Genomic DNA, 19,789 nt, shown 5'->3' on the forward strand with positions numbered 1-19,789 from the left:
GTCATACACACACCATACAAACACAACTTACCTACAGTCACACATACACCATACAAACACAACTTACCTACAGTCATACATACACCATACAAACACAACTTACCTACAGTCACACATACACCATACAAACACAACTTACCTACAGTCACACATACACCATACAAACATAACTTACCTACAGTCATACACACAACATACAAACACAACTTACCTACAGTCATACACACATCATGCAAACAAAACTTACCTACAATCATACACAAACCATACAAAGACAACTTACCTACAGTCACACATACACCATACAAACACAACTTACCTACAGTCACACATACACCATACAAACACAACTTACCAACAGTCATACACACCATACAAACACACCTTACCTAGAGTCATACACACACCATACAAACACAACTTACCTACAGTCATACACACACCATACAAACACAACTTACCTACAGTCATACACACACCATACAAACACAACCTACAGTCACACACACACCATACAAACACAACTTACCTACAGTCATACACACACCATACAAACACAACTTACCTACAGTCATACACACACAATACAAACACAACTTACCTACAGTCATACACACACCATACAAACACAACTTACCTACAGTCATACACACACCATACAAACACAACTTACCTACAGTCATACACACACAATACACGCACAACTTACCTACAGTCATACACACACCATACAAACCCAACTTACCTACAGTCACACACACCATACAAACACAACTTACCTACAATCACACACACACCATACAAACACAACTTACTTACAGTCACACATACACCATACAAACACAACTTACCTACAGTCATGCTCACACCATACAAACACAACTTACCTACAGTCATACATACACCATACAAACACAACTTACCTACAGTCATACATATACCATACAAACACAACTTACCTACAGTCACACACACACCATACAAACACAACTTACCTACAGTCACACATACACCATACAAACACAACTTACCTACAGTCATACACACATCATACAAACACAACTTACCTACAGTCACACATACACCATACAAACACAACTTACCTACAGCCACACACACACCATACATACACAACTTACCTACAGTCACACATACACCATTCAAACACAACTTACCTACAGTCACACATACACCATACAAACACAACTTACCTACAGTCATACACACACCATACAAACACAACTTACCTACAGTCACACACACACCATACAAACACAACTTACCTACAGTCATACACACACCATACAAACACAAGTTACCTACAGTCACACATACACCATACAAACACAACTTATCTACAGTCATACACACACCATACAAACAACTTACCTACAGTCATACACACACCATACAAACACAACTTACCTACAGTCACACACACATCATACAAACACAACTTACCTACAGTCATACACACACCATACAAACACAGCTTACCTACAGTCACACACACATCATACAAACACAACTTACCTACAGTCACACACACACCATACAAACACAACTTACCTACAGTCACACACACACACACACCATACAAACACAACTTACCTACAGTCATACACACTCCATACAAACGCAACTTACCTACAGTCATACACACACCATACAAACACAACTTACCTACAGTTACACATACACCATACAAACTCAACTTACCTACAGTCATACACACATCATACAAACACAACTTACCTACAGTCATACATACACCATACAAACACAACTTACCTACAGTCACACACACACACCATACAAACACAACTTACATACAGTCACACATACACCATACAAACACAACTTACCTACAGTCACACACACACCATACCAACACAACTTACCTACAGTCATACATACACCATACAAACACAACTTACCTACAGTAACACATACACAATACAAACACAACTTACCTACAGTCACACACACACCATACAAACACAGCTTACCTACAGTCACACATACACCATACAAATACAACTTACCTTCAGTCATACACACACCATACAAACACAACTTACCTACAGTCATACATACACCATACAATCACAACTTACCTACAGTCATACAGACACCATACAAACATAACTTACCTACAGTCACACATACACCATACAAACACAACTTACCTACAGTCATACATACACCATACAAACACAACTTACCTACAGTCACACATACACCATACAAACACAACTTACCTACAGTCATACATACACCATACAAACACAATTTACCTACAGTCACACACACACCATACAAACACAACTTACCTACAGTCACACACACACCATACAAACACAACTTACCTACAGTCACACATACACCATACAAACACAACTTACCTACAGTCACACACACACCATACAAACACAACTTACCTACAGTCACACATACACCATACAAACACAACTTACCTACAGTCACACACACACCATACAAACACAACTTACCTACAGTCACACACACACCATACAAACACAACTTACCTACAGTCATACACACACCATACAAACACAACTTACCTACAGTCACACACACACCATACAAACACAACTTACCTACAGTCATACACACACCATACAAACACAACTTACCTACAGTCTACAGTCACACACACACCATACAAACACAACTTACCTACAGTCACACACACACCATACAAACACAACTTACCTACAGTCACACACACACCATACAAACACAACTTACCTACAGTCACACACACACCATACAAACACAACTTACCTACAGTCACACACACACCATACAAACACAACTTACCTACAGTCACACACACACCATACAAACACAACTTACCTACAGTCACACACACACCATACAAACACAACTTACCTACAGTCACACACACACCATACAAACACAACTTACCTACAGTCACACACACACCATACAAACACAACTTACCTACAGTCACACACACACCATACAAACACAACTTACCTACAGTCACACATACACCATACAAACACAACTTACCTACAGCCACACACACCATACAAACACAACTTACCTACAGTCACACACACACCATACAAACACAACTTACCTACAGTCACACACACACCATACAAACACAACTTACTACAGTACAAACACAACTTACCTACAGTCACACACACACCATACAAACACAACTTACCTACAGTCACACACACACCATACAAACACAAAACTTACCTACAGTCACACATACACCATACAAACACAACTTACCTACAGTCACACATACACCATACAAATACAACTTACCTACAGTCACACACACACCATACAAACACAACTTACCTACAGTCACACACACACCATACAAACACAACTTACCTACAGTCATACACACACCATACAAACACAACTTACCTACAGTCACACATACACCATACAAACACAACTTACCTACAGTCACACATACACCATACAAACACAACTTACCTACAGTCACACATACACCATACAAACACAACTTACCTACAGTCACACACGCATCATACAAATACAACTTACCTACAGTCATACACACACCATACAAACACAACTTACCTACAGTCACACACACACCATACAAACACAACTTACCTACAGTCACACACACACCATACAAACACAACTTACCTACAGTCATACACACACCATACAAACACAACTTACCTACAGTCATACACACATACATCAGTCTTGTTCATCTTGCTAAAATTCGGATTTCTTTTCGAAATAAAACTTCAAATTCTGTTGTAGCGTATTTTTTATTATATATAATTCTGTTAATCGGTATATATATTAATTTTTCAGTTTGAAAACTCCATTTAAACTAATATGAGTAAAAAATCCATTTTTTCCCACTCTTTATCTTCATATTTTGTGAATTTTTATAAGACAAAGACTGAAAATAAAGTTTATAGAAAATAATGAGTACACTGATGAGTATAATGATGAGTACACTGAGGAGTACAATGAGTACACTGAGGAGTACAATGATGAGTACACTGAGGAGTACAATGATGAGTACACTGATGAGTACAATGATGAGTACAATGATGAGTACACTGATGAGTACAACGATGAGCACACTGACGAGTACAATGATGAGTACACTGCCCTGTACTCGGATTTGTTGCTTTTCATGATTGCGTGTAAAAAAATATATCCGGACCTTTGTATACATAGGTACTTATCCAAGTGTACCTTTGCTCGTAGTAGCTGAGCAGCCCTGGTATAGGCTGTTGCTGTCGTTCCTGTTGTTGTCCCAAGGACACCCAGCTAGCTGTGTAACAGGTGTTTGAATAAAAGTTGCTTATGTGAGAAATACAATCCAGTGACGGGGGTTTTCTCTATGGTAGCTGCACACTGCAGGTGTTCCCATGATGTTATACACTTATACAGTAGGGTAGCCCCACACTGCCTACCTACCCGAGTAAGATGGTTATAATCATTGCGTTAAATTTGAAAGGGGTCGACCTGTAAGCCAGTGGAAGGCCTCGGTCAGGGGACCGAAAGCTCCAGCGGCAGGTCATCATATGACTAAGACCCGCGTCAGGAAACACTTGCCCTGTTTCCTGACAAACCTTACCTAACCTAACATAGCCTAACCTAACCTAACCTACCTGTTGTCTACCTGGAGGGCATTCTGATGTTGTTACTCGTAAAAGCACCGGTTCCAGAAATTCTCTCGTTTAACTATTATATACACTAACAGATCCAAGCAGGAATCTACTGACAGGGCTGCAGCTGCTTTTGTTGAGTTAGTCATAAGAATTAATAGATAGGCGTCTTCACTACAACCTGAATTGTTGGCTATCCTAATGGCACTAAATTTAACTTATGACACTGAACTTGACTTTGACTCTGTGATTATTACTGATTCTATGTCATTACTGAAGGTTCTTGACTCACATAATGACTCCAATAACAGCGTTTAGCATTAGGAATAATATTAGGAGGGAAGTATATAATGAAACTGAATATTATAGGAATGCAGTTAGAAGCCTGAGTACATCTATCAGCCACTATAACACGAACGTAGGTAAGTACGTTTATGGAACAAACTGTACATGATTGGTATACAATACAGACAAGATGAAAGACACACATGCAACATCTGGGTATCTTTAAGGTAAACGTTTCGCCATCCAGTGGCTTTATCAATACAAATTCTAGGACATAATTTGAAGACAGTAGAACTATATACAAAAGATGACGAAACGTTTACATTAAAGATAACCAGATGTTGCAAATGTGTCTATTTTTCATCATGGAGCAACTTGCAATGTGAAAAGACTGACTGATGTTGTAGTAGCCAGACTTAGGCTTGGTCACAAGTATTTCTGGCAGTTTTGTATTATTATTATAATCAAAAAGAAGCGCTAAGCCACAGGGGCTATACAGAGGCAGTTTTGTAAACACACAGATGATAATCAAACCCAATGGGAAGTATGTGGTCAGCCCCATGGTCGCTATCCCGAACACTATGTACTCTGTTGTCAACTCATTAAGGAATATAGAAACAGTATAATAACCTATGTGATATGTCAAGATATCATATTAGTGAAAATAAGATACCAGGCATTTTTAAGCAAATTTCCTTAATTTGCTTGCAACAGATCTAAATGCAGATGTATTCCTGCTAACATTTTTGGGATCCAGTTCCTGGGTCATCTGTGTATCATTTGCGTTTACGGTGCCGTCCACAGTATAGATGTGAGATGCACAGTAAACTAGACACTTTGATGGCAAAGTCTAAATTATTATTATTACTGAAATTATATTATTATTATTATTATTATTATTATTAATGTCGTTATTTTTTTCAAAGAATTGAGCTAAGCCCATTGGGGTTATAGGTCCTGTGATCAAGCAGGCTATTGGTGACTGCCGTAAGAGGACAACGATCGTGTCGAGAATCATTTCTAACATTGAAAATGGCAAGAAAAACAGTCGCAAATTCGAAAACAAAACAAAAAAATTAGAACAATAGACGAATTCTCATCAACGTGGTTTCAGAATACGATACAAGAAGAGCGTCTGAAAAATACAGAAAGTGTTAGTAAGTTACAGCACGAAACGTGTGGTGCGTAGGAAGGTTGGGGGGGAGGGGTAGTTACAGCTCACGACTACGTGGCAACTTAAGGTTTCTGGATATAGCAGGTATAATGTTGAGTGAGGCGCCGTGTGTGTCTCACCACCATTCAGTGATCAGACTGGCTACCAGAAGCAGTACTTGTAAGTACATCCAGGGTTATATATATAACTATATATATATATATATATATATATATATATATATATATATATATATATATATATATATATATATATATATTTATATATATTTATATATATATATATATATATATATATATATATATATATATATATATATATATAAATAATATGTCGTGTCGAATAGGTAAAACTTGCGATTTTGGATTAAATAGCAACGGGCTTCTTGCCGAATAGGGCGAGCGAAAATTTGTGTACGCAATAATTCCGCAAAAATTATTCTGAACCTGATGAGAAAGTTATCTTTCATTGCGTTTATTGTTTATTAAATTATTATAAACTTATCTAAAATATTTTTAGCTGGAATATTTGTAGCTGGAATATTTGTAGCTGGATTAGGCTAAATTAAATTGCGCTTGTTATGATAAGGTTAGGTAAGTTTCCTAAGGTACTTTTGGTACAAGATTATTAATTTTACATTAACATAAATTAAAAAATACATCTTTAAATGCATAAGAGAAAATTTTAGAAAAGACTTTATTTAAAATGAGTTCTTGCTAATTTACCCATTCTGCACGATATATATATATATATATATATATATATATATATATATATATATATATATATATATATATATATATATATATATATATATATATATATATATGTCGTGCCGAATAGGCAGAACTTGCGATCTTGGCTTAAATAGCAACGTTCATCTTGCCATATAGGACAAGTGAAAATTTGTGTATGCAATAATTTCGCCAAAATCATTCTGAACCCAACGAAAAAAATATATTTCACTGAGTTTGTTTAGTATTAAATTATTGTAAACGTATCTAAAATATATTTAGTTGGATTAGGCTAAAATAAATTTTGCTTGTTATAATAAGGTTAGGTAAGTTTTCTAAGATTCTTTTGGTGCAAAATTATAATTTTTTACATCAACATTAATGAAAAAAATATATCTTTAAACGTACAAAATAAAATTTTAGAAAGGACTTAATTTTAAATGAGTTCTTGCTAATTGACCAGTTTTACATATTCGGCTATATATATATATATATATATATATATATATATATATATATATATATATATATATAATATACGTGTGTGTGTATGGGTGTGTGCAGAACAACACTGAAAAAATAGTGAAATTCCAAGTGTGGCTAAAGCTCTCGCTTCACACACGGAGGGCCCGGGTTCGATTCCCGGCGGGGTGGATACATTTCGACACGTTTCCTTACACCTGTTGTCCTGTTCACCTAGCAGCAAATAGGTACCTGGGTGTTAGTCGACTGGTGTGGGTCGCATCCTGGGGGACAAGATTGAGGACCCCAATGGAAATAAGTTAGACAGTCCTCGATGACGCACTGGCTTTCTTGGGTTATCCTGGGTGGCTAACCCTCCGGGGTTAAAAATCCGAACGATTACCTTACACCATCCGACTTTTTTATGATGACGTAGGTAGGTAGTCAAGGATCTGTTAGACACAACTTATATTCCACCCAAGCTTTAAGATTTTAACTTCTCTAATGTATCTTAAATTCTTTCAAAAATTTTATTATATATAAATGAATCCAATTTGTATAATCCTAAAGCAATATTCATATTATTTTCTAAGCTATTTTTAATCTAACTTGATTCAGTTATATTTCTCTCGACCATGGTCCTGCTAGATGTAATTTTCTCAGCCTTTCGAAAATCAACTGGATGGTTAAAATCTCTCATATAAATAAACAGAGCATTAGAATATTGTCCACTGCTAATGCTATATTTATGTTGTTTTAATCTTAGTTTAAGACTTTTCCTAGTTTTATCGTAATAAACTTTATCATATATATATTAATATTGGTAGAATTACCCACAATATGTTAAGTAAAAGGACACAAGTGCAACTAATGTGACATTTTATTGTGGCAACGTTTCGCTCTCCAGGAGCTTTGTCAGGCCGTTACGGCTTGACAAAGTTGCTAGAGAGCAAAACGTTGCCTCAAAATGTCACATTATTTGCATTTGTGTCCTTTTATTTACCATATATTTTACAAGGAATCTTATAGACACGACCGTCAGCATTTTGAGGGGATATTTTTTATAAAATTTTTTTTAAATGTATCAAGATTTTTAAATACAACTTTGATATTAAAATTCTTAACTAGAGAAGGCATATCAATTAAGTTTTCATGGTAAGGGAAAAACCAACATATTTTAAGTTGAATAAAGTTAGTTGTCCTTTTAAGAATTGTAAAAAAATATTTTACAATTGGTTGTAGTGAGGATGATAAGAAAGAGATGATTGCTAATGTAATGAATGAAAAGAAGTTGGATGTCATGGCTCTAAGCGAAACAAAGCTGAAGGGGGTAGGTAAGTTTTAGTGGGGAGAAATAAATGAGATTAAGTCAGGAGTATCTGGGTGAGTTAGTGCTAAAGAAGGGGTAGCAATAATGTTGAAGGATCAGTTATGGAAGGAGAAGAGGAAATATAAATGTATAAATTCAAGGATTATGTAGATTAAAATAAGGGTCGTATGAGAGAAGTGGGTTACGAGTGTGTAGGCACCTGGAGAAAAGAGGAGTGTAGAGAGAGAGATTTTGAGAGATGTTGAGTGTGTAGGATAGGAACTTCTGAACCAAGTGAGAGAGTAATTGTGGTAGGGAACCTAAATGCTAAAGGAGAAAAATTTAAAGAGGGTGTGGTAGGTAAGTTTGGGGTGCCAGGTGTAAATGATAATGGGAGCCCTTTGATTAAACTTTGTATAGGAGGGGGTTTGCTTATAGGTAATACATATTTTAAGAAAAGGAGGATAAATAAGTATACAAGATATGATGTAGGGCGTAATGACAGTAGTGTGTTGGACTACGTATTGGTAGATAAAAGACTGCTGAGTAGACTTCAGAATGTTTATAGAGGGGCCACGGATATATCAGATCACTTTTTAGCTGTAGCTACAGTGAGAGTAAAATGTAGATGGGATACAAGGAAAATAAAGTCAGAAAGTAAGAGAGAGGTGAAGGTTTATAAACTAAAGGAGGAGGCAGTTAGGGTAAAACATAAACAATTGTTGGAGGATAGATGGGCTAGTGAGAGTATAGGCAATGAGGTAGAAGATGAATGGGATAGGATTAAGAATGTAGTGTTAGTGTTCAGCAGAAGTTTGTGGTTACAGGAATGTGGGTGCAGGAGGCAATTGGTGGAATGATGATGTAAAGAGAGTAGTAAGGGAGAAAAGTTAGCATATGAGAAGTTTTTGCAAAGTAGAAGTGATGCAAGGAGGGAAGAGTATATGGAGAGAAAAAGAGAGGTTAAAAGAGTGGTGAAGCAATGTAAAAAGAGAGCAAATAAGAGAGGGGGTGGGATGTTATCAACAAATTTTGTTGAAAATAAGAAAAAGTTTTGGAGTGAGATAAATAAGTTTAGGAAGCCTAGGGAACAAATGGATCTGACAGTTAAAAATAGGAGAGGAGAGTTATTAAATGGAGAGTTAGAGGTATCGGGAAGATGGAGGGAATATTTTCAGGAATTGTTAAATGTTGATGAAGATAGGGAAGCTGTGATTTCGTGTATAGGGCAAGGAGGAATAACATCTTGTAGGAGTGAGGAAGAGTCAGTTGTGAGTGTGGGAGAAGTTCATGGGGGGAGGGGGTAGAATGAAAGTGGGTAAGGCAGCTGGAATTGATGGGATGAAGATAGAAATGTTAAAAGCAGGTGGGGATATAATTTTGGAGTGGTTAGTGCTTTTATTTAATAACTGTATGGAAGAAGGTAAGGTACCTAGGAATAGGCAGAGAGCATGCATAGTTCCTTTGTATAAAGGCAAAGAGGACAAATGAGAGTGCAAAATCTTATAAGGGAATAAGTCTGTTGAGTATACCTGGTAAAGTATATGGTAGAGTTATTATTGTGAGAATTAAGAGTAAGACGGAGAGTAAGATAGCAGATGAACAAGGAGGCTTTAGGAAGGGTAGGGGGTGTGTGGACTAAGTGTTTTCAGTGAAACATATAGGTGAACAGTATTTAGATAAGGGTAAAGAGGTTTTTGTGGTATTTATGGACTTGGAAAAGGCTTATATCAGGGTGGATAGGGGGGCAATGTGGCAGATGTTGCAAATGTATGGTATAGGAGGTAGGTTATTGAAAGAAGTGAAGAGTTTTCATGAGGATAGTGAGGCTCAGGTTAGAGTATGTAGGAGAGAGGGAGATTATTTTCTAGTAAAGGTAGGCCTTAGACAAAGATGTGTGATGTCACCGTGGTTGTTCAATATATTTATAGATGGGGTTGTAAGAGAAGTAAATGCGAGGGTCTTGGTAAGAGGTGTGGGGTTAAAAGATAAAGAATCTAACACAAAATGGGAGTTGTCTAAGTTGCTCTTTGCTGATGACACTGTGCTTTTGGGAGATTCTGAAGAGAAGTTGCAGAGGTTGGTGGATGAGTTTGGTAGGGTATGTAAAAGAAGAAAATTAAAAGTGATTATAGGAAAGAGTAAGATGAGAATAGCAAAAAAAATAGGTGATGAAAGATTGGATATCAGATTGGAGGAAGAAAGTATGAAGGAGGTGAATGTACTTAGATATTTAGGAATGGACATGCCAGCAGATGGGTTTGTGAAAGATGAAGTGAATCATAGAACTGATGAGAGGAAAAAGGTGAGTGGTGCATTTTTACAAAGAGCTTTGTCCATGGAAGCAAAGAGGGGAATGTATGAGAGTATAGTTATACCAACGCTCTTACATAGGTGTGAAACATGGGTGGTGAATGTTGCAACAAGGAGAAGGCTGGAGGCAGTAGAGATGTCATGTTTGAGGGCAATGTGTGGTGTGAATAAAATGCAGAGAATTCGTAGTTTGGAAATTAGGAGGAGGTGCAATATTACCAAAGCTATTATCCAGAGGGCTGAGGAGGGGTTGCTGAGGTGGTTTGGATATGTAGAGAGGAAGGAAAACAAAATAGAATGACTTCGAGAGTGTATAAATCTGTAGTAGAGGAAAGGTGGGGTAGGGGTCAGCCTACGAAAGGTTGGAGGGGAACGGGGTTATGAAGGTTTTGTGTGCGAGGGGCTTTGGCTTCCAGGAAGCATGCGTGAGCATGTTAGATAGGAATGAATGGAGACAAACGTTTTTTAATGATTTGACATGCTGTTGGAGTGTGAGCAAGGTAACATTTATGAAGGGATTCAGGGAAACCAGCAGGCCGGACTTGAATCCTGAAGATGTGAAGTACAGTGGCGACACTCAAAAGGAGGAGTGTTAATGTTGTAATCTTATAACTGTATTGTAAGCGTGCCTCTGGCAAGACAATAATGGAGTGAATGATGAAAGTTTTTCTTTTTCAGGCCACCCTGCCTTGGTGGGAGACGGCCGATGTGTTAAAAAAAATACAAGCAGTTTTATAGTTTAAGTTTTTTGTGTATTTTAGGTAATTATCTATTTAATAAACCTTCAAGATTTCCTCATCCATGAACTGTGGGATGCAAATACGCAAAGTTCTCAAAAACACTGATGAGAGTACAGACAGTTTAACTCTATATTGATATGAAGAATAATAGTGCACATAGGAACAGTCATTTGTTGGTTTTCTGTACATTTTTAATTTAAAATCATGGTTCCCCTTAATAATTAAAATATCTAGAAAAGGCAATGAGTTATTTTATTCAAACTAAGCAGTAAAATTTATGGAATGAGCTGTATTAATTAATTTAACAAGGAAATGTTTTATATCTATATTTTTAGGCATAAGACATAAAATATCATCAATATATCTGTATCACTTAGTTCTATTGGCAAGGATTTTGTTAAGCAATTTTGTTTCAAAATATTCCCTGTACAAATTACTATGGACAGGTGACAGAGGATATCCCATTGCCATAACAAACTTCTGAGTGTAAAACTCGTCATTAAACAAATTTTTCATCAACAATACAAAGTTTAATAAGTTTAATGATAGTAGGAACTGGCAATGGTAAATCGTAATTAACAAGATCTTCGAACAGGAAGCTTAATAAATCATCAACTGGAACTTCTGTAAACAATGAAATAACATCAAGTCTAACCATACTGAAATCATTTAAATTAGACATAGTGCTTAATTTATCCACTAAATCTATATTGTTTAACATTAAAGTTAAATTTTTTTAAGCAGTTGGGCTCAATATATCTATAATTATAATTCAACATATATACTGGCCATTTAGATAATTTAGAGGAAACTGAATCTATGGAGCTAATGAGTCTGGCGGGATTACCTGGTTTGTGTGTTTTTCTTAATGTTTACATATACGGTAAAGTTGGGTTTCTGGTCATGATTTTTTTAATTAATTCGTCTTTGCCTTTCCGTAGACGCTTTGTTGTTTTATTAAAATTCTTCCAGGTAAGATAAATCAGGAACAGGCACTCAGGTAATCACTCTATTACCTCTCTTTGTGGGCTGATAATCTTCTCTTCCTATAATACTCAAGCTTTGTGGCACTTGGCACTCGTGTGCCTGGGGCACACTACTTTCCTACCTCATTCTTAGCAAGAACGTTCCTCTGAGCGAATCTGCTGAGACATCTTACTCATTTCTGCAACATTGTAAGCTCCTGAGGGCCTAGAGCTATATATATATATATATATATATATATATATATATATATATATATATATATATATATATATATATATATATATATATATATATATATCGTGCCGAATAGGCAGAACTTGCGATCTTGGCTTAAACAGCAACGCTCATCTTGCCATATAGGACAAGTGAAAATTTGTGTATGCAATAATTTCGCCAAAATCATTCTGAACCTAACGAAAAAAATATATTTCATTGTGTTTGTTTAGTACTAAATTATTGTAAACAAATCTAAAATATATTTAGTTGGGTTAGGCTAAAATAAATTGCTCTTGTTATAATAAGGTTAGGTAAGTTTTCTAAGATTCTTTTGGTGCAAAATTAAAATTTTTTACATCAACATTAATGAAAAAAATATATCTTTAAATGTTTAAGAGAAAATTTTAGAAAGGACTTAATTTTAAATGAGTTCTTGCTAATTGACCAGTTTTACATATTTGGCACGACACACACACATTATATATATATATATATATATATATATATATATATATATATATATATATATATATATATATATATATATATATATATATATATATATGCATGCATGTATAGGAAAAAAACACCTGCTCTGGTGCACCACACATGCTGAACATCAATGCAACTACAACATCAAAAATAAAAGAGAATAACAAGAGCATAAATATCACATTGTATTTATAAATTATGGATGCAAAACACACACACACACACACACACATACATACACACACACACACACACACACACACACATACATACACACACACACACACACACACACATACACACACACATACACACACATACATACACACACACACAGACACACACACATATACACACACATACATACACACACACACACACATACACACACATACACACACACACATACACACACACACACATACACACACACACATACACACACACACATACACACACACAGTAGTAGCAACCGGTGAAGAGGCGGGGCCAGGAGCTAGGACTCGACCCCTGCAACCACAAATAGGTGAGTACAAATAGGTGAGTACATACATACACACGCACACATACACACACACACATACACACACATACACACACATACACACACACACACATACACACACACACACATACATACACACACACACATACACACACACACACATAAACACACATACACACACATACATATGTGGGGTTCGAACACGTGGATAGGGTAAAGAAATACGTAGGCTGGAAGTACGTATATTACGGATAATGTGGGAAGCGCCAAAACAGCCGTGACCTGCCTCCTTGCTCTCACACGTAAGACTAACTAACCGCAGTACCCATATGTGAGGGGGGTGTTTGAATACTGCTGTGGTCAGCAACAATATGAATACAGACAGTGATTCACGCAGAGATGGTTGGTAGTGAGTCATCTACTGGTACACTGGTTACTGGTAACTACTACTGAGAGCTCGGCGACGCTAACGTATGTCGTCCCAACATACAACTAGTACAAACTAGAGATGGCAGGTATACGGCTTGGGCTGATTCTATACAATGTCAAAGTACACAACAATTAAACATTATAACATACATAAGTAGAACATTGGAATGGAAGCTTACGTAACTGAAACTGTAATGCAATACAAGGTATAATATAGCACAACTCATCGAATGAAACTCAACGTTGGGATTACACAATAGAAGTGACAAAAAAAAATTTGATCGATCGATCTGTATTCATGTGATCTACGGATTCTGAGGAAGGAATATATACAAAGAAAGAGTGTTTAACAGAAAGGCAGATTCGGTGCACTCAAATCTAGACTGTTAACTCTCAGAATTCGGAGAGAACATGAACACAAAAAAAAAATTCTTGAATACTGATAAGTTGATACTGTAATTATTCATCTATACAGGTTATTTACATTTAACCCCAACTCTGCTAGGGTAAGATTGACATATGCAGAATGGGTGTCATCTCTGGGAGGATCAAACTCTGTTGCATTGGCTAACTCATGCTGTATTTGAGGCAAATCTGAATTGGAAGTTACAAATGATACTTGAGGATTTCTCAATACCTGTCGTGTACGTAGGGAATAACGACATTCAGGTTGATCGTCTGACTGAGTATCAGAGGAAGAGAGTACAGGATCAGGAGGATTGTCAGAGTCTGTCACATTAGTCTGGGTTAGAACATCATTATCATCACATACTAGCTTCATATGATCTAAATGCGATTCTTTATACTGACCAGTACTAATTTCTCTAACCTTATACTTATTACCAGTGATATGTTCAACTACTCGATAAGGACCAACAAACTTTTGATCAAGCTTTGGCATTACAGACGTTTTGTTAAAGTTAGTCAGCATAACTCTCGAACCTACTTTGATTTTGGATGGCTTTGCTCGAGTGTTTGCGACTCTTGTAAATTCTGCTGTTGATTTATGAAGTGTTTCACGGATTCTTCTAAAAACACTTTGAGCTAAGCTGGTACGAGTTGCTATGAAATCATCAGGGTTGTAATTTGGTTTCGGATTAGAATATAACAACTCATAAGGCAAACGTTTATCTACACCATACAATGCATAATGTGGAGTGTCACCTATAGAAACATTGTAAGCAGAATTTATAGCACACTGCACATCAGGTATAACTTCATCCCAAGTTTCACTGTTGGGATTGATAGTGGCTCTCAAGACATCAAGTACTTTCTTATTGGTTCGTTCCGCTAACCCATTGCTGGCAGGATGATGAGGAACAATGGTGGATTTAGAGATCTTGTACAAGGTGCACAAATTTTCAAGAATTTCATTACAGAATTCACCTCCATTATCTGTTACTAGGGACTTAGGGGTGGTATGCCTGCAGATAATGCGTTCTTTAAACAATTTAGCTACTGTCTCGGCAGTCTTATCCGCAATAGGAACTAACTCACAATATCTGGTGAAATGGTCTACCATAACACACAGATGTTTGTTGCCTTGGAGGGAACATTGGAAATTAGTTAACAAATCTAGCGCAACTCTTTCCCAAGGTTCGCTAGTGGTTGGATACACTTGGATTGGATTAGGGCCATTAGCATTACCTTTATGTTGCATGCAGACACTACATTTCTTAACATACTCAGAAATATCAGTTGCCATACGAGGCCAAAAGTATTTCAATCTGGCTTGATTTCTCAGTAGTAGTAATACTGAGACTGGTAACTGGTTACTACTACTGAGAGATTTACTGAACGATCCATACCAGGGTGTGCAACACCTGGTACATCGTGAACTAGCTGTAAGGCTACATTCACTAGTGACTGTGGAATTACTAACTGGTATACTCTTCTGCTAGGAGTACCCAACTCGGCTGTTCGATACAGTAATTCTTGGTTCATGACAAAGTCACTGATGGGTGCTGGTGGCTTCACAGTCAGAATAAGATCTTCCTGGAGCAGGAATCGAATCACACCAGACCACATGGGATCTGTTCGTTGAGCATTCTTTACATCTTCAGCACTAAATGGAGGGTCTGCAGTTACTATACTAACATGTCGCGATAAGGCATCTGCGACTACATTTGACTTGCCAGGTAAGTGTTCAAAGGTGGGATTGGACTCTTGGATAGTCAAGGTCCATCTGGCTAACCTTCCAGTAGGTTGTTTGTTCTGGAATAAAGGTATCAGTGGAGCATGGTCTGTCAAGACATGAACAGAGTACTGATAAATAATGTCTCGGAAGTGCTTTAAAGACCATACTATTGCTAAAGCTTCTTGCTCAGTTACTGTATAATTACGTTCAGCCTTCGTAAGGACTCGGCTAGCAAATGCAACTGCGTTGTACTTGCCATCGGTCTTCTGAGCTAGTACGGCACCTATGCCAATTGAACTAGCATCAGTTGTCAGATAGAAGGGCTTAGAAAAATCTGGAAATTTCAAAATTGGAGCAGATGTTAGCTTTTCTTTTAGAGTTTGGAATGCTCTTTCTTGACGGAAGGTCCAAACAAAAGGAGCATCTTTCTTAAGCAACTCAGTTAGAGGAGCAGCTCTGGAAGAAAAATTGGCAATGAAAGATCTATAAAAACCTGCTAAGCCCACAAAGGATCTTACGGCATCAGCAGTTTTGGGAGTTGGAAAATTTAGTACTGCAGTTACTTTGGTCAGTCGTAACCCCTCTAGGAGTGACTACGTGACCAAGAAACTTAATTTCTGATCTGAAAAATTGACATTTAGACAGTTTGATCTTTAAATTGGCTTCTTCAAGCTTACCAAGTACTACATCAACTCTTTTCAAGTGTGTATCCACGTCTTTAGACATGACGATTACGTCATCTAAGTACACCATAAGTGCATTACCTATGAGACCTCTAAAGATATTAGTCATGAGCCTTGAGAACGTGATAGGGGAGGATCATAATCCAAACGCCATACGGAGGAAGTGATAATGACCTGTAGGAGTGGAGAATGCAGTTAGCTCTTGGCTGTCCTCGTGAAGAGGGACTTGCCAAAACCCTTGTAACAAATCCAGGGTTGAAAAGACTTTGTTATCTCCGATGTTACATAAAAGATCACCCAGTACAGGGAGTGGAAAGCAATCTGGAATAGTTTTCGCGTTTAACTTCCTAAAGTCAATCACTGAGTGCCAAGTACCATCCTTCTTAGGTACTAGGATCAAGGGTGCATTCCAAGGTGAATTGCTAGGTGCAATAACTCCATCATCAAGCATTTGATTGATCAATTCTTCTGCGACAGCAACTTGTGAATGAGGCATTCTGTACACAGGTATGTAGATAGGTCTAGTACCAGGTTCAAGTGGAATATGATGGGACAATAAGTTCGTTATACCCATCTTCTCACCTGGTAAGGCAATGGCTTTACGACGTTTGTTCAACAGAGTCAACAAACGCCTGACTTCATCTGGGAAGTCAGTGGGAGCTATGTCTTTCTCCTCAACTGGTGGAACAGATTGATCCAGTGAAGTGGATGAGGTCTCCCCGGCAGAAATAGCACCGACCCACTGGTCAGGTGACAACTCATCCTCTACCTGAACAGGGTAAGGATAGTGAACAAGGTCAACAAGATTGGTATTTGCTCTGAGACGAACACTGTGACCAGAAGTGTTAGCTAGGAAGAAATGGATCTTACTATCTCTTACAACATGTAAGGATGGTTCAACAAATAGACCTTTTACTTTGCAGGAATCACTGTCAACTAGGACGTTATCACCATCTGGAACACTAGGAACAACTACAGACACTCTAGTGAGAGCACTAGCTGCAACAGAGACGTCTTTCTGCAGACGGCATGTGACATCAACAAGAGATGGCATTACTAGTTTCAAGTAATCGTTTTCTGACAAGGCATCCCCTGTGGAGAAACTACTACTCGAACTAGCAGTCATTGCAAGGATAGGTTGTGCACTCAAGGCAGTCTGAGTGTCCTCGGACACTTGAGGCAACGGAACACTATCCAGCAAGTCTGAAGGTATAGGTGGAACACAGACGGGAGTGACAGAATTACCAGTGCCTGACCGCTTGGGTACGCTACTGGAGAATGCATTGGCTTGTAAGGACTTAATCCGTACATCATACTCTGCAGCAGTATGACAGATTTCTGATCCAAGCTGGTAACCCCAGAATGGAACGATCAAGTCGTCAATTTGGGCATGCCATCGGTACGGGTCGAGCACAATGCGTAAGTCTCGCATGGAAGCAAATCCCAGTAGAAGGTCACCAGGGAAAGTAATCTGGTCGACAACAAGGAAGGAAGCAGTGAAGTCTCTACCTTGGATACAAAAAGTTAGGGAAGTCCGACCTTGGACACGCAGGTGAGAACCAGCTACTCCACTAAGGGAGGACACATGAGTCGGTTCTACGAGAAGGACATGTCGTAACTGCTTATCCTTAAACAAACTAGACCTAATAATATTGACTTGCGCACCAGAGTCCATGAACAAATGAACGAGCGCATTATGAACAGATGCTCGCACTATAGGGCCTATGGTTGCATTGGAAGTTATGTGCAAACAAAAAGGTGGATTGTCATCAGAAAAGACTTGTTCCACTTCATCCCCAAAATCATCTATGTCAGAGACATGTGAAGCAACATCAGCAGGATTGTCATTCTCGAGACTGCTTAAGGCTTCAAAGGAATTGTGAACGGGAATGGTGTACTCATTATCACCTACTGTCACCATGGGACGGTTTGACTGGGGCGCTCGAATTCCCCCGAATTGGAAGAATGAGCCTGGTTCTGGTTAGTTTGAGAACCACGACGTCTGTTTCCTCTACGGGTTCTGCGGTTGGAACGGCCACGGAAAGACCTAGAGTACTGAAGGTTGTAGAGAGCATTGCACTCAGATGTGTCATGTCCATGTATTCTATGATAAGTACAGTAGGGAAGATCTGACTGGTACTCATCATCAGTACGACGCCTCTTAGGGTAACTGTCAGGACAATGAATTGCAATATGGCCACGGAAACCACAGTTGTAACAAGTCCGCTGACTATGGTTACTGAATGTACTATGAATACTACGAGGTTTATAACGACTCTGTACACTGGTCCTTGGTGATCTCTGAGATGGTTGACGACCACGATTTGTCGCTGTGGCGCAAACAAGAGGTGGTGCAAACTGAGGCATAGGTGTGAAATTACTTTTGATACATGGGAAAGTACCCTGGGGGCACAAGGAACGTACATGATTTAGGGCTGTAAGTGGTTCCATCGTCACAGTTGGAGGATTAGCCTCATAAGCACACACGGAAGCAGGTGGCATTAGTTCTTTAATTGCTCCTAAAGCTGCTATTTTAGCAAACGGTTCTGTGAATGGTTTAACCTCGTCAGGGACAAAAGCTGAGGACTGGACAGCATTGATAAATGATGATAAAAGTTTGTCTAATCTAACAGCAAAGGCACTC

At 38.0% G+C, this 19,789-nt stretch overlaps 1 protein-coding gene across 2 annotated transcripts in view; it reads left to right on the top strand.

The window, feature by feature from the left end:
• The first annotated feature begins 6,216 nt into the window (after positions 1–6,216).
• The window catches only part of LOC128692024 (uncharacterized), a 93,605-nt gene continuing 80,032 nt past the window's right edge, over positions 6,217–19,789 (top strand). Inside the window, exon 1 of one of the 2 annotated variants that reach the window (XM_070085092.1) lies at positions 6,217–6,297. The gene's annotated coding sequence lies outside the window, so the exon portion shown is untranslated. The remainder of the gene's footprint in view (positions 6,298–19,789) is intronic. The other variant, XM_070085093.1, reaches the window with a different exon arrangement.

This window comes from Cherax quadricarinatus, chromosome 15 (genome assembly GCF_038502225.1).
Source record: "Cherax quadricarinatus isolate ZL_2023a chromosome 15, ASM3850222v1, whole genome shotgun sequence".
Lineage (NCBI taxonomy): Eukaryota > Metazoa > Arthropoda > Malacostraca > Decapoda > Parastacidae > Cherax > Cherax quadricarinatus.